The 13,604-nt window shown below is 54.4% G+C and overlaps 1 protein-coding gene across 12 annotated transcripts in view; it reads left to right on the top strand.

Annotated features, from left to right (window-relative positions):
* The first annotated feature begins 2,318 nt into the window (after positions 1-2,318).
* Positions 2,319-13,604, top strand: part of JAKMIP1 (janus kinase and microtubule interacting protein 1) — a 175,766-nt gene continuing 164,480 nt past the window's right edge. For 7 of the 12 annotated variants that reach the window (XM_055245778.2, XM_063619733.1, XM_063619732.1 and 4 more), the window contains exon 1: positions 2,351-2,666. The gene's annotated coding sequence lies outside the window, so the exon portion shown is untranslated. Of the gene's footprint in view, positions 2,667-8,072; positions 8,461-13,604 lie in introns of those variants that run through there. The other 5 variants (XM_063619737.1, XM_063619739.1, XM_055245779.2 and 2 more) reach the window with 3 other exon arrangements.

The raw sequence follows: 13,604 nt of genomic DNA on the forward strand, positions 1-13,604 counted from the left end.
AAGTGGAGCTGACCTAGTGTGGGTATGCCTTTTGTTCTTCCCCTTCTAGACTGGAATAGTGATGAGATGTCTGGGAAGAGGCAGCCAACTTGCCACATAGAAGACATTTTGAAAAAGAAAATTACATCCTGAGGGTGAAGGAGTGAGAGAGGATAAAGTGAGGAACAGCTTGCCTTTGGATTTCTTGTTAAGAGAGAATAAAAATCTGTTTAAGCCACTGTCTAGTTGTGACCCCGATTACTCACAGCCAGACATAACCCTTAACCTATACGCATGTATCAAAGTACCACCAGCTGGGCTTTTTAAACAACAGAAATGTACTGTCTCACTTCTGTAAGCTAGAAGTCTGAGATCAGGTGTCAGCTGGTCCACGCTCCCTATGAAGCCCTGGGGAAGGATCTGTCCCAGGCCCCTCTCATGGCTTCCCGGGGTTTGCTCCCATCTTTGGCATTTCCTTGGCTAGCTGATGCCTTGACCTGATCTCTACCTTCATGTTCACACAGCATGCTCCCCTTGCTTGTGTCTCTGTATCCAATTTCCCCCTTTTATAAGGATAGAAGGCAGATTGGATTAGGGATCCAACCTACTCCATTGTGACCTCATCTTAGCTAATTACATCTACAACGACCCTATTTCCAAGTAAGGTCATATTCTGAGGTCCTGGGAGTGAGCACTTCAACATAGGAGTTTTTTTTTTTTTTTGGGTGGGGGGAACACAATTCATCTCATAATACCTGGGCATTGTCCCTGATTGTCCCTCCCTCCCTCCTGTCCACGTCCAAGCCATGAGCATGTCCTGCCAATTCTGCACCCAGATTGCTCTGATGCGCTGATACTTCACTGTATCAGCTTGGAGGAGGCCCCCACACTGCCTCCTTGTCTGCACTCTTGACTACTTCAGCCCATGCCCCAAGGGCAGCCAGGGCATCTGCTAAAGATAGTCTCACATTTACTCACAAACATCCTAGTTCCTCCTGACCCCCTGAACCTTAGAGGTCTGCACTTCCTCCTCTTCTGAAGTTAGGCATAGCCATGTGACCTGCTCTGGCCAATGAAACGTGAGCAGAAGTGATGAGAGTCCCTTCCGGGCGGAAGCCTTCAAAGCCAGCATAATTGTCACCTTTCATTCACACTGCTGCACCATGTGGGTGCTCGGCTGGGAGACAGCCCCAGCAGCTTGGGCACCCAACCACTCTGATGAACAGAGCCCCACTGACAGAGGCAGGATGTATGATGTGGGCAAGACACACCGGGGAGATTTGGGTTTGGTTGTTACTGTGGCTAACATAGCTTATCCTGACTGATGCACTTTAAAAAGTATCAATCTGACAATGGTCCATGGGACCACCTTCCAGGTGAGACAGTCTCCAAACTCTCGCCAGCCTGCAAGACCTTGCAAGCCCTGCCCCTTTGTGCCCCCGCCCCCCATCTTCCACATGCTCCCTCTCACCATTCTGTGGCCCAGATACTTTCATCAGATTCTCAAACACGTCCCATTCACCGCAGTCAGGGTGTTCCCCCATGCTGCTCCCTTTGGTGGGTGCTCTTCCCTGGCTTCTCCTTGCTAGAAAGTAAGCTCTGGTGGGCAGTCGCTTTCTCTCTGCTGTTCACTGTGGTGTCCCCACATCTTAGTGACTACCTGGCACACAGCAGGTGCTCAATAAATATTTGTCTAATGACACTGAATGAATGAGTGTTTGCCCAGCTGAGTCCTGCCCCTCCCGTCTCAGCTCGACAGCACATCTTTCATTTGGCTATGACCTGGTGATGTGGCTTTGCTGGGGGCAGTCTGGACTGGTAGGGGGAGGCTCCCTAGGCTGGCATCCGCCCAGCTCTGCCGCTTGCTGGCTCTGCCGCCTTTAGCGTGCGCTTTTACCTCTGACCTTCAGACCTCTCATCCGTACAGAGGGGGACATGGGTTTCCGGGGTCGCTGCGTCTTCCTGACCACTGACGGCCAGGACCGCCCCAGCCCCGCTTTACCTGCAAGCCCCGCTCCAGGCTCGAGGCCCCGAGGGCAGGCATAGCTTCCCGGGGCCCGAGCCTTGACCAGAGCCTGAAAGCTCCTGCCGGGGGTTGCTCCGACTCAGCGAGGCGCCAGGGTGCCCGGCGCGGCTGGGGGCGCTCAGCGCCGGTACCTCAGCCCTGCCCCGGCCGCCCGCTGGCCCAGTGCGCACGCTCCGGCAGCTCAGCGCCCCCTCCCGCGGTGGCAGGAGCGCTCCCGGCATCTGCCCGGGGCGGGGGCGGGGGCGGGGCGGGGCGGGCTCCGCGCCCTCCTGCCTGACTGGCAGTAAGATAGACCAATCGGAGGAGCTCCCCGGGGAAGGGGCGGGGCCGTGCCTGAGCCGGGCGCCGGCGGCCGAGGGAGCTGCAGCCACCCGCGTGCGGCACGCGCCGGCCGCCTGCCCCGATCGCGGCTACCAGTGCCGCGGCCTCTCGACTCCCGCCACGCCGAGCCCCGGGCGCGGCTGCCGTCCTCCTCAATTGCTTTTTACGATTTTTTTGTGCATGCATTCATTTTCTGTTCCGTTTTGTCCTTTTTAAGGCGGTGGCGGCGGCGACAGCGCCGTAAGCTCGCAGCGGGGAGGGGGCGGCCGGAGGATGCGGCGCGGGGCTGCGCTCGCTACGCCCGCTGCTGCTGCCCGGCTCGGGCCTGAGCGCCGAGCAGGTGGGTACAGGTGCGCCGGGGGGCGGGAGGCGCGCGCTGGCCAGAGGGAACCGGTGGACCCGGCGACCGAGGGGCGGACCCGGCGGCGAGGGACGCGGCGACCGGTGCCGCCCCGCCCCATCGTCCATCTCCCCCTCCTCCGGTTACCGCGCCCCCTCTGGGTCCCCCTTCCACTCTCGCATCCCACCTCAGTGGTCCCCCACCCTTCCATACCCATCCCCCTCTCCTCGTCAGACCCCCTTGCAAAATCTCCCAGCCGCTGCGTCGCTTCCCCCAACACCCCTCCCGGTCCCGCCCCCAGCCCCCAGCTCTCCTTCACGCCACCCCTATTTCCACTCCTCTCCGGATTCCGCCCCCAAGCCAAGGAGCGGGAGGGGGACCCACCCGGTGCCTGCCGGAGTGGCGCGGGGGGTGTGGCCGGCCGGTCCCCTCCGTGTCTTCCGCAGGGTAGGTCGCAGTCCCCCAGATCCCCGCCCAGGTGGCAAAGAAGATGGAGCTGGGGGCCGCGCCCCGGCGGCGGGGGGCCCGAAGGCGAGGCCGCCCAGCCCGCACCCCACCCCACGCACGGCACACGCCGCCGCGGCCCCTTCCACGCACACCCTCGCGCTGCTCCGCCCACGTGGGCGCCGGGGAGGAGGCTGGAGAGATGGGAAGAAAGGCTGGCACCCACCCTCCTGCCGGGCCGGCGCGCCCTGGGCGCACTGGCCTCCGGAGATGGCGCGCAAGGATTGACTCCTGTGGTGCCAGACACCTTGCCGGGCGCCCTGCGTCGGGGCCAGCGGCCTCGCTGGCCTGCGTCAGTGCGCTGCGGCCTCGCCTCCCAGCCCCTCGGTCCTTCGCTCCATCCCCCCTGCTGTGGGCTCCTGAGGATCCGGCCTGGGCAGCCCAGAAAGAGGCTGCTTACGAGGCTGGCGCTTCTTTTCGCCTTAGAAGCATCTCGCTCCCACACACCCCAGCTCGCCGGTCTCCTGAAGGCTGGGCCAGCCTCGGCTCTCCGCCAGCCTCTGCCCGGCTCTCTGAGCTCCAGCGATACTGTATCTAACCGCCAGCCCTCCTCCGCCGCCCGCCCCATCTGCGCACACTCGCAGGCACGCTGTCCTTGGCCTTTGCCAGTGCTGTGCTCTCTCCGGGAATGCCCTAACTTCAGCTGGCCAGCTCCTTGTAGACTAAGGTCAGGGAGATCCCCTTGCCCCTCCTGAGCTTTCCTGGACCGTGGAGCTGTCCCAGGATGCTGTTACCGTCTGATGGCCTCTGCCTTCCAGAACAGAGGAGGAGGTGGGGAGGAGGGCAGGGCAGCCTCAGCCCCTCTCCCAGGGCTCCACCCACAGTGAATGTTGGGCATAGCGGGGCCATCCCCCCTAAGTCAGAGCAACCTGCTGGTGTGGAGGGCGAGGCCATGGGAGGAGCTGGCCCTTCCTCTAGCACGCTGGGCTGGTGGGTGGTGGCTCCACCAGCTGGGATGGGCAAAGAGGAGTGACACATTCGGGGATGGAGTGGGGGAATTAGGATCCTTTCCTAGCAGGGCATTGTCACCCTCCTGGAGACCTGCGGCTCTGCAGAGACTGATGTTGTAGCGCACAGTGGAGGCTTGTGGCTTGTTGCAAGATTTTTGTTGCTGTTGAGGTGTGTACCGGTCTGTAATGCGGAACATCTCCACTCTGGAGTCTGGGGTAATTCTTACCTGTAGTCTTTTTGCAGTAAGCAGCTCCCAAAGGATCACAGTGTGGACCCAATGCATGAGATGACTGGCATTTTCCTCCTTCACAAACCACCCATGACTCCCACTGCCCCCACGACCTCACCAGTTCCTCACATCCTGGCTTCCCTGGCCTCTCTCTCCCCTCTTCCTGCCACGATGTCTCAGCCACGCCTGCTGCCTCTGTGTTGTGTATACATGTCTTCACACTTGGGTTTTTCCCCCACATGCTTTTTTATTTTTCCCGTCTGAAACAATGCTGCTCTCCCTTGAGTATCTGGAGAACGATTCATGAATAAGCCCAGCTCTTAGGTTCCATCATTGTGATTTTCCCAGACTCTGCCGGAAAGATTGTGTGGTTCTCTCATTTGTGTTCTCAGAACTTTTTATACACATACAGTGTGATATTTGTTTGTGTAGTTTTTCCTTAAGCAGATCTTGTCCACTAGAGACTGGGGACACAGGACACAGTGAGGTGGCCTGAGAGATGGTCCCACTTAGGTGGGGGCTCTGTTTTCCTGGGGAGGTGACCACACAGACACTGCCCGTGCTGTCAGAGAGCCATGTGCAAGGAGATAGGGGGACAGGTCCCCCCTTGGCCCAGCCAGGAAGGCTGCACGAGGAAGTGGCAGGACCATGGCCCCACTCTCTTGGTGTGTAAGGGTGGATTGGGCTGTGGGACAAGTGGCAGAGGGAACAATTTCTAATGCGTAAGCCAGCAGTGATTGCCACTGCAGGCTATGGCTATCTGTTTAACTCCTTGAGGGTGGGACCTTGCCTGTCTTCAGGGTCTGAGCCAGACTGCCAGGGTTCCCATTTAGGCCCTGCCTCACTTAGCTGTGATTGGGCAAGTGCCTCCCTGCTGGGCTTCCTAACTAAATGAGGGCTTCCCTTGGGGAGTCTGAGGATACCCGCAGTGTGTCCCAGTTCTCCTGGGTCACTCCTGCCCCCATAGTGGCGATGGGATCAACCTGCAGGGCTTCTGAAGTTGGACCCGCCTGTAGTTTATCCCTTATCATTGTGTGATCTTGGGTAAGAGGAATAACCTCTCTGAGCCTCCATTTCCTGTATAAAAGGGGGCAGTGGTATTTCTTTGGCTAGGTTGGTGTGGGGATCAGATGTGTGGTCCCTGAGCGAAGGTAGCAGCTTTATGAGGGGTGATGATGGTGAAGAAGCTATGAGAATATTTATTCATTTAGCCTTGTCACAGAGCAAACTCCCACACCCACATTTGGGGTCCTTCTTTAGCTAACGATGAAACTAATGATCAGAGCAGCAGCCACCGTTGTGGTGGGCTGAGCGGTATGAGGGACCAGGCTAGGTCAGTGGAACTGTCTTGAGGACCAGCTCCCATCCTACTGACAGTGTGACATTGGGCAAGTCACTTAGCCCCTGTACTCACTTCCTTTGTCTGGATAAGGGGAATGAGGGCCACATAAGGAAATATCATCACTTAACCTCCCGCTTCTGCCTCGGGTTATCTCATCTTCGCTGCACGGCAGCACACAGGGTGAGGTCTACGTGAACGCCGGAGAGGGAGGCGAGTCTTAGGACACTGGGGGACTCAGACGTGGGGCTCCCTGACTCCAGGCCTCAGATGTTGCCCCACGGAGCACACTGACCCTTGTAATGGAAAATGACCTTCCAACAGGGATGGCATGAGAATAAATCAGAAAGCCTTCTCGGTGCTTTTTTTTTTTTTTTTTTTGACAGAGTTTCTTTCTTGTTGCCCAGGCTGGAGTGTAGTGGCACAATCTCGGCTCACCGCAACATCCGCCTCCTGGGTTCAAGTGATTCTCTTGCCTCAGCCTCCCAAGTAGCTGGGATTACAGGCACCTGCCACCATGCCTGGCTAATTTTTTTGTATTTTTAGTAGAGACGGGGTTTCACTATGTTAATCAGGCTGGTCTCAAACTCCTGACCTCACCTCAGGTGATTTGCCTGCCTCAGCCTCCCAAAGTGCTGGGATTACAGGCGTGAGCCACCGCACCTGGCCCCTTCTCGGTGCTTTTAACGGAAGCACGTCACCATCATGTGCATAGTGACCACTGGTGTTGCTGTAAGCGCAGGCTCAGACGGTGACCCCAGGGCTGGCCACTGGTGGAACCACAGCATCCTGACTCTAGCCCTGGATGCCTTCAGAAAGTGTTTTCTTTGCTCATTCTTTTCTGAGGCCAGGTGGACAGTGCAGGGGCCATGGATCAGCAGGGAGGGGCAGGGACAGGGAAGGAGCTCTGGGGGCCTCATGCTGTGAAGGGCTGGGTTAGGAACCCCTCCCGTAGGAGGTGGGAAGCAGGAGCGCTTGCAGGGAGTGGCCACAGAGGTCACTATTAGATGCAAAAATAATCGCGGTTTTTGCCATTACTTTTGCACCAACCTCATACTGGAAAGTAGAGGAGAAAGGGCCCATGGTGAAAGCACCTAGGGGCAGCTCAGAGTGTGGGAGGGGCAGCTCCCCAGTGGGGCCGGGGGCTCCCTCCTGCCTTTAATGTTAGTATTGGTTTTCAGAACTGAAATCCGAAGTCTTATGCCTTTCGTAAGTCTGTAGAGGTGAATTGACAGAAAGGCTGTTTTTCTTCATTATAACAGTTAACATGTGTGAATGGCACTTAGCAAGTGCCAGGATCTATGCCAGGGGCTTTTGTAAATAAAGTTTTATTAGAACACAGCCACGCCCATTTGTGTATGTATGGTCTGTGGCTGCATTTGTGCCAGACTGGCAGAACTGAGCAGCTGGGGGAGACATCTGTGAAGCCAAAGACATTTACTCCCTGGCCTTTTCCAGGAGGAGTTTGCCTCCCGCTGGTCTGTGCTGTCCCTGGTCTGACTGAACCCATTCAGTCCCAGAGGGAGGCGCGCACCTGCCTTTCTATTTTAGAGATGCACACAGAGGGGCTCCGAAGCTCGCCAGGGATTATAAAGTGAGTATGTTCCAGAGCAGAGATTTGAAGCCAAGAAGCCCATATTCTTTTTTTTTTTTTGGTGGGGGGGGGGGGACAGGAGCAGGGAGATGTATATTTTTATTAGCTTCTAATTTAATTTTACCATGTTCAGAGAATGTGGTATGTATGATATCTATTTTCAAAAATTTGTTGACAATTCCTTGATAGCCTAGCGCCTGATCATTTTTTAAAATATTTTTTCATCATGGTTAATATACTAAATATATTAAAATATTTAATCATGGTTAATATATTAACCATTTCTAAGCGTGCAATTCAGTGGCATGAGTACATCCACACTGCTGAGCAACCAGTGCTACTGTCCACCTCTAGAACTCTCTATCATCCCCACCTGCAGCCCACATTCTTCACGGATGCCCTGTGCTGTCTTTTGGGAGTTTTGTGGAATAAAACAAATGTTAATGGCATCGTAATTTAGCAGAGAAGGCTTTGACATCAGACTTGGGTTTGAGCACCGGCTGTGCCATTTACCGGCTAATCTTGTGCTATTGTCTGCAGCCCCCTGAACCCTCTGCAACTCAGGTTCCTCATTTGGGAAATGGGGATCACCCCAGTCTGGTCCCTGCACATCCCCCGGTTGTGAGGATGAGATTAAAGAACAGGAGTGAAAGGCCTGGTCTAGCATCATGCCGTGGACAGCAGCTGCATTGGCGAGTCCCTTTGGTGGGCACCACCACCCACTTGTGTTAGGTCAGCCCGTTCCCCTCTGTGTGATCTGAGGTGGCCCTTTTATCCTTTCCAGGGCCCGCAAGCATCCTCAGGACCCACTGCACATCCTAAAACTCCCAACTGGCCTGGGAGGACCCGGGTACAGGCTGCCTGCTCTCCTGTCTCCCACTGTGGCTTAGACTGGCTGAAGGGCCACTTTAAGGAATGAAAGGGGTTCTGTGTGCACCAGCCAGGGACTGCCAGCGGGTGCTCATTGTGGCGGAAATACCCTTATGCCTGCCAGGTCAGAGGGAGGCGCTGGCTCGGTGTGCTGGCCTCTGAGCTTCTCCCTTGGCTGCATTTTGAGTCAGGAGCCTGGACTGGCCCTGGGTCCCTCCTCAGCGCTGGAGAGGGTGGGACACATCACTACGGGGTTTCCTTCCGTGAGGACTCTGAGGAGTTGACAGTGGAGGCAAGGAGTGAGCTGGTAAGTAGCTTTCCACTATCTTTTACCCTTGGAGCTTCTGTCTCCTGTCTTCTCCCACCCTATCCTGTTGCATCTGGTGGCTGGTCGCCCCTCTCTGCTTGTTCTGACATGGGGCTGTATTGAATGAGATCATAACCTGTGTCTTCCATTGAAGCAATTCTTTTTCCCCTTCTTTTTCTTAAAAAAATTGAGGTGAAATTCATTTACTCTAAATTAACCATTTTTAATTATACAATTCAGTGGCATTTACTACATTCACAATGTTGTGCATCTGTCACCTCAATCTAGCTGCAAAACATTTTCCTCACTCCTGAGCAAACGCTGTGCCCATGGGCAGTCACTCCTCACTTCCCCTCTCCCAGCCCCGGCACCCATCCATCTGCGCTCTGTCTCCTTGGATTTGCCTATTCTGGATATTTCACAGACGTAGAACCAGATCGTATGTGGCTTTTTGTGGCTGGCTTCTTTCACTTTGCCTGATATATTCAAGGTTCACCTGTGTTGTAGCGAGTGTCAGTGCTTCCTTCTTCTTTATGGCTGAGTAGTATTCCATGGTGTGTATATAACACAATGGTCCATTCATCTGTGGATGGACATTGGGGTTGTTCTCACCTTTGTGGCTGGTGTTGGAAGCAGTGCTCAGGGTGTTAACATTTTCTTCCCAGGGCTTTGGCTGCCCAGGTCCTGTTCTGCAGGCTCTTCCGCCCTCTCCTCCCCTGCTCACTAATGCATCAGTTCAGCCTCTCATGATCAGCTGGGGGCTCCCAGCCTTGACTTCTCCTTGAAGCCTGCAGAATGGTTGTTGGCTCCTTATTTTCCAAGCAAGAGCGTGAGAGCGCCGCAAGGCAGGAGGGACGATGCAGGGGCCAGCTGAGTGCCCCAGAGAGGCAGCTGGCACAGCGCAGGGAGCCCTGGCCGCCTTTCTTTCGGTCGCAGAAACATGCTGGATTCTTGCTGCTCAGAGCGCTTGTGTGAGCTGCTTGCTGCCTGGAATGTTCATCCCTGCCCTGGCCCAGACTGGCTTCTTTTCATCCCTCATGTCTGTATTAGTCAGGGTTCTCTAGAGAGACAGAACTAATTGGATATATGTGTATATGAAAGGGAGTTTATTAAGGAGAATTGACTCACCAATCACAAGGTAAAGTCTTACGATGGGCTGTCTGCAAGTTGAGGAGCAAAGAAACCAGTGGCGGATCAATCTGAATCCCAAAACCTCAAAAGTACAGAAGCCAACAGCACAGCCTTCAGCTTGTCGCCAAAGGCCCGAGAGCCCCTGGCAAACCACTGGTTTAGGTCCAAGAGTCCAAAAGCTGAAGAACTTGCAGTCTGATGTCCAAGGGCAGGAAGCATCCAGCATGGGAGAAAGATGGGGCCGGAAGACTCAGCAAGTCTGCTCTTCCATCTTCTCCTGCCTGCTTTATTCTAGCCACTCTGGCAGTTGATTAAATGGTGCCCACCCAGGTTGAGGATGGGTCTGTCTCTCCCAGTCCACTGACTCAAATGTTAATCTCTTTTGGGAACACCCTCACAGACACACCCAGGAGCAATACTTTGCATCCTTCACCAATCAAGGTGACACTCAATATTAACCATCGCAATGTCTCAGCCTAAATTTCTCCTCCTTGGGGAGGTCTTTGACCGTCCCAGATAGTGGCTGTGCCCCGGTCCCCATCAGTACCCTGTTTGCTTTTGAGAATCATCATGATCTGAAATGATTTTATTCTCATTTCCCCTCCCCAGAAGCTAGAATCAAGCACTATGGGGGCAGGAACCCTGCCTATGGGGTTTCCCCTCCTCTGTCAGCCTTGGGCATTGGCACAGAACAGGTGTGCAATAAGTAATCACTGTTATTGACTTAATTTCCGAACTCCACCCTGCTAGCTCTGTGTTCGAGTGCTCCTTCCTTCATCTTTCTGAGCTTCACTTCCTTCTTTTGTGAAATAAAGAGAATGTCCCTATCTCTTGGGGTTGGTTTTGGATGTAGACCAAAACCAAAACAGGCTCAGTGGCGTCTGCGTGCAGTGGGTGTTTGTCAGCCGGCGCTGCTGCTGGTGTTACTTGTGGAAGTCATGGTCATCGTGATTGTGAATGAGTTTCCTAATGCCAGGTGACTCATACGCTTGTCCTAAGGCCGCCAGTGGACCTCCTGGAGCTGAGCTGTCCCATTCCGGTAGCCACTCACTGGTAGGGGCTATTGAGCACTGCAGTGTGGCTCCTATGGACTGAGATGGACTGTGAGTGAAAAATACACCCTGGCCAGGCACGGTGGCTCACGCCTGTAATCCCAGCACTTTGGGGGGCTGAGGAGGGTGGATCACCTGAGGTCAGGAGTTCAAGACCAGCCTGACCAACATGGTGAAACCCCATCTCTACTGAAAGTACAAAAATTAGCTGGGCATGGTGGCACACGCCTGTAATCCCAGCTACTCGGGAGGCTGAGGCAGGAGAATAGCTCAAACCCGGGAGGCGGAGGTTGTAGTGAGCCAAGATTGCGCCATTGCACTCCAGCCTGGGTGATGAGCGAAACGCCATCTCAAAATAAATAAATAAATAAATAAATAAAATGCACTCCTGGGCTTGAAGATGTATGAAAAAAATGGAATGTAAAATATCTTAGTAATAACTTTCACATGAATTTCACTTCCAAATGATGCTATTTTGTGTATTTGGGCTAAATGAAATGTATTGTTAATTTCATCTTCTTTTTACCTTTTAAAATGTGGCTACTGAAACTGTGAAATTACACGTGGCATGCATGTTGTATTCCACTGGGCCTTGCTGCTGTAGCTGTAAGCTCCAGAGGGCAGGGTCCAGGCTCAGGTCTATGGGGCTCACCCTCCAGCTCTGCCTTCTATGAGGTCTGTGACCTCAGGCAAGTTAATGAAATGGTTTTTGTGCTTCAGTTTCCTCCTCTGTAAACAAGAAACTCAGCCTGATGACAAACAATGACAATGCACCTTTGAGGGTCACCTTGTGCCCTGCTAGGATCTGGGGCCCCATGAGGACAAGGGGTGGCATGGTCTCTGCCCACAGCAGCTTACATTCTGGGGGAGGGGAGACCCATAGCCTCCACAGGTGAAATATAGAGGCTGACCCAGCCACTAAGGCCTGTGATGAGTTCTCTGAGGGCTTTGGGAGGGACATGCAGGGGACAGTCACACTGGTGGTGGGAGCTGCGTCCCTGGCTGTGAGCCCTTGGGAAGGCCTGTTGAGGAGCACAGGGGTAGAGCTGTCTGGAGTCTGGAGCCTGACACACACTGGGCTCTCACTCACTGGCAGCCAAGCCCATGACTTTGGCGTGGCCCAAGAGTGTGGGGCCACTCTATTACCTCTTGGCCACTCAGTGGCTCCAGCCTGTGTAAGCCTTTTGCAATATCCATTGCACCAGGATTTAAGAGTTTGCAGCCTCATGTTCATTTTCTGCATTCCCTGCATCCCCTAGTGTGGGCAAAGCTGCTGTTTGTCCCCATCCTGGAACTGCCCCACACCAGCTCTGATTGCTGAGGGCGGTTGATTCTCAGGATGTGGTGCAGGCTGCCTGTGCTCTTGTTTGATGCCCCCCCTCTGCTCTGGACCCCGTCTCCACTGCTTTCTGTCAGGCCCAGGAGGGGACTATGAGCTGAGTTCCCAACCCAGCCAGGAGCCACGAGGGAGACATGTCACATCAGCCTGGGAGCTCTGGCGTCCTGGGGTATCACCCCATCCCTGTCACTGGGTGTGTGTGCTTGTTCCACGTGGAGCGACGCCTGGGGGCAACTTTGTCCTGAGATTTGTAGGGGTCAGCAAACACTGTCATCCTAATTTTCCTTGTGCACACCTGCCCTCAGGTGCCTGGCATTGTGCCGCCTGCTGGGGTTGGGGGTGGGAGGCGGGGTGTGCTCACAAATCAGCAGGAAGAGCCCCAGGTGATTATCGACGATGGCAGCAGACCTTCCTCCCCAGGCCTCTCCTCGGACCTCCACCACCTCCTTGCTGGGGAACAAGTGACTTATCTGAGCTTGCACAGGTGGAAATGGCAGTGGCGGGTTCAGCCTAGCTCTGGCTACTCCTAAGGGTGCTGTTCACTTATGGAAAGAGTGTAGGATGAGCAAGTCTAGAGAGGAAAAGTGCAACATGGGGACTTTGTTAATACAGTTGCATTTATTGGGGATTTTTGTTGAATAAGTAGATTTTAGCTGCTCTTGCAACAAAAAATGTGTAACTGTTAGACAGAGATATGTTAATCTGCTTCACTATAGTAACCATCTTATGATCTATATGCAGCCTGTAACATCATGTTGTAAATTTAGCCTGGCATTGCAGCCCCCCATGGCCTGCTCCCAATTCAGGTCCCATCATTTCCCCCATGAACCACAGCCTCTCCTGAGCACTGCTCTTCGGGTGCCACTTCTCCATCCTTCTTGGGCCCCAGGAGTGGAGAGAGACCCACTTACTTACTCTACAAATGAGGATTGAGTGAATGAAGTCACTGGGGCTAGATTCAGACAGGCCCAGGGGCAGGGAATGGACTAATGGGGCTTCCTTCCCTCCTCTTATTTTGCCAGTGTGGCATGGCCCACGCCGCCTCCCTCTCCTGCCATGCCTGCAGCAGAGCCTGTGTCTAGCTACGTAGTGCCCCGGCTGCTCTCGACTGAGCCAGGCCTTTGCACATGCTGTTCCGTTTGATGGATCTGCCTGTTCACCTCCCCCAGCCCCATCCACTTGTGCTTAAGATCCAGCATGCACCTTCCTCCAGAAAACTCCATCCCCAGGCTGGGCCAGGCAGGGCCAGGCATAACCCCAGGGCCCTCTCTGCCCCACGCCACCGTCTGCCCTGGCCACTGTGTATTGCAGCTGCCAATGACTTGTCTGACTCCTCCGCTAGACAGAGGGCTCTATGAGGGTAGGAATGCTTTCTGATTCACACTGGGACTCCCAGACCCTGGCCAGGGCAAGGTGCACAGTAGGTAGTTAATAGATTTTTTGGCTTTTAGTCTCAGATTCCCATAATGTCAGTGTTGGGAGGGACCTTAGCAGGAGCACAGTATGTTTGTTCTCTCTATTGCTTGCATCAGGTCCAATCTGTGCTTAAAAAAACATCACTCTGTTCTCTGCAGAAGCCACCTCTAGTGACAGTCAATTGTCTGAGCCTCAGATACTATAAT

This window comes from Symphalangus syndactylus, chromosome 16, assembly GCF_028878055.3.
Source record: "Symphalangus syndactylus isolate Jambi chromosome 16, NHGRI_mSymSyn1-v2.1_pri, whole genome shotgun sequence".
Lineage (NCBI taxonomy): Eukaryota > Metazoa > Chordata > Mammalia > Primates > Hylobatidae > Symphalangus > Symphalangus syndactylus.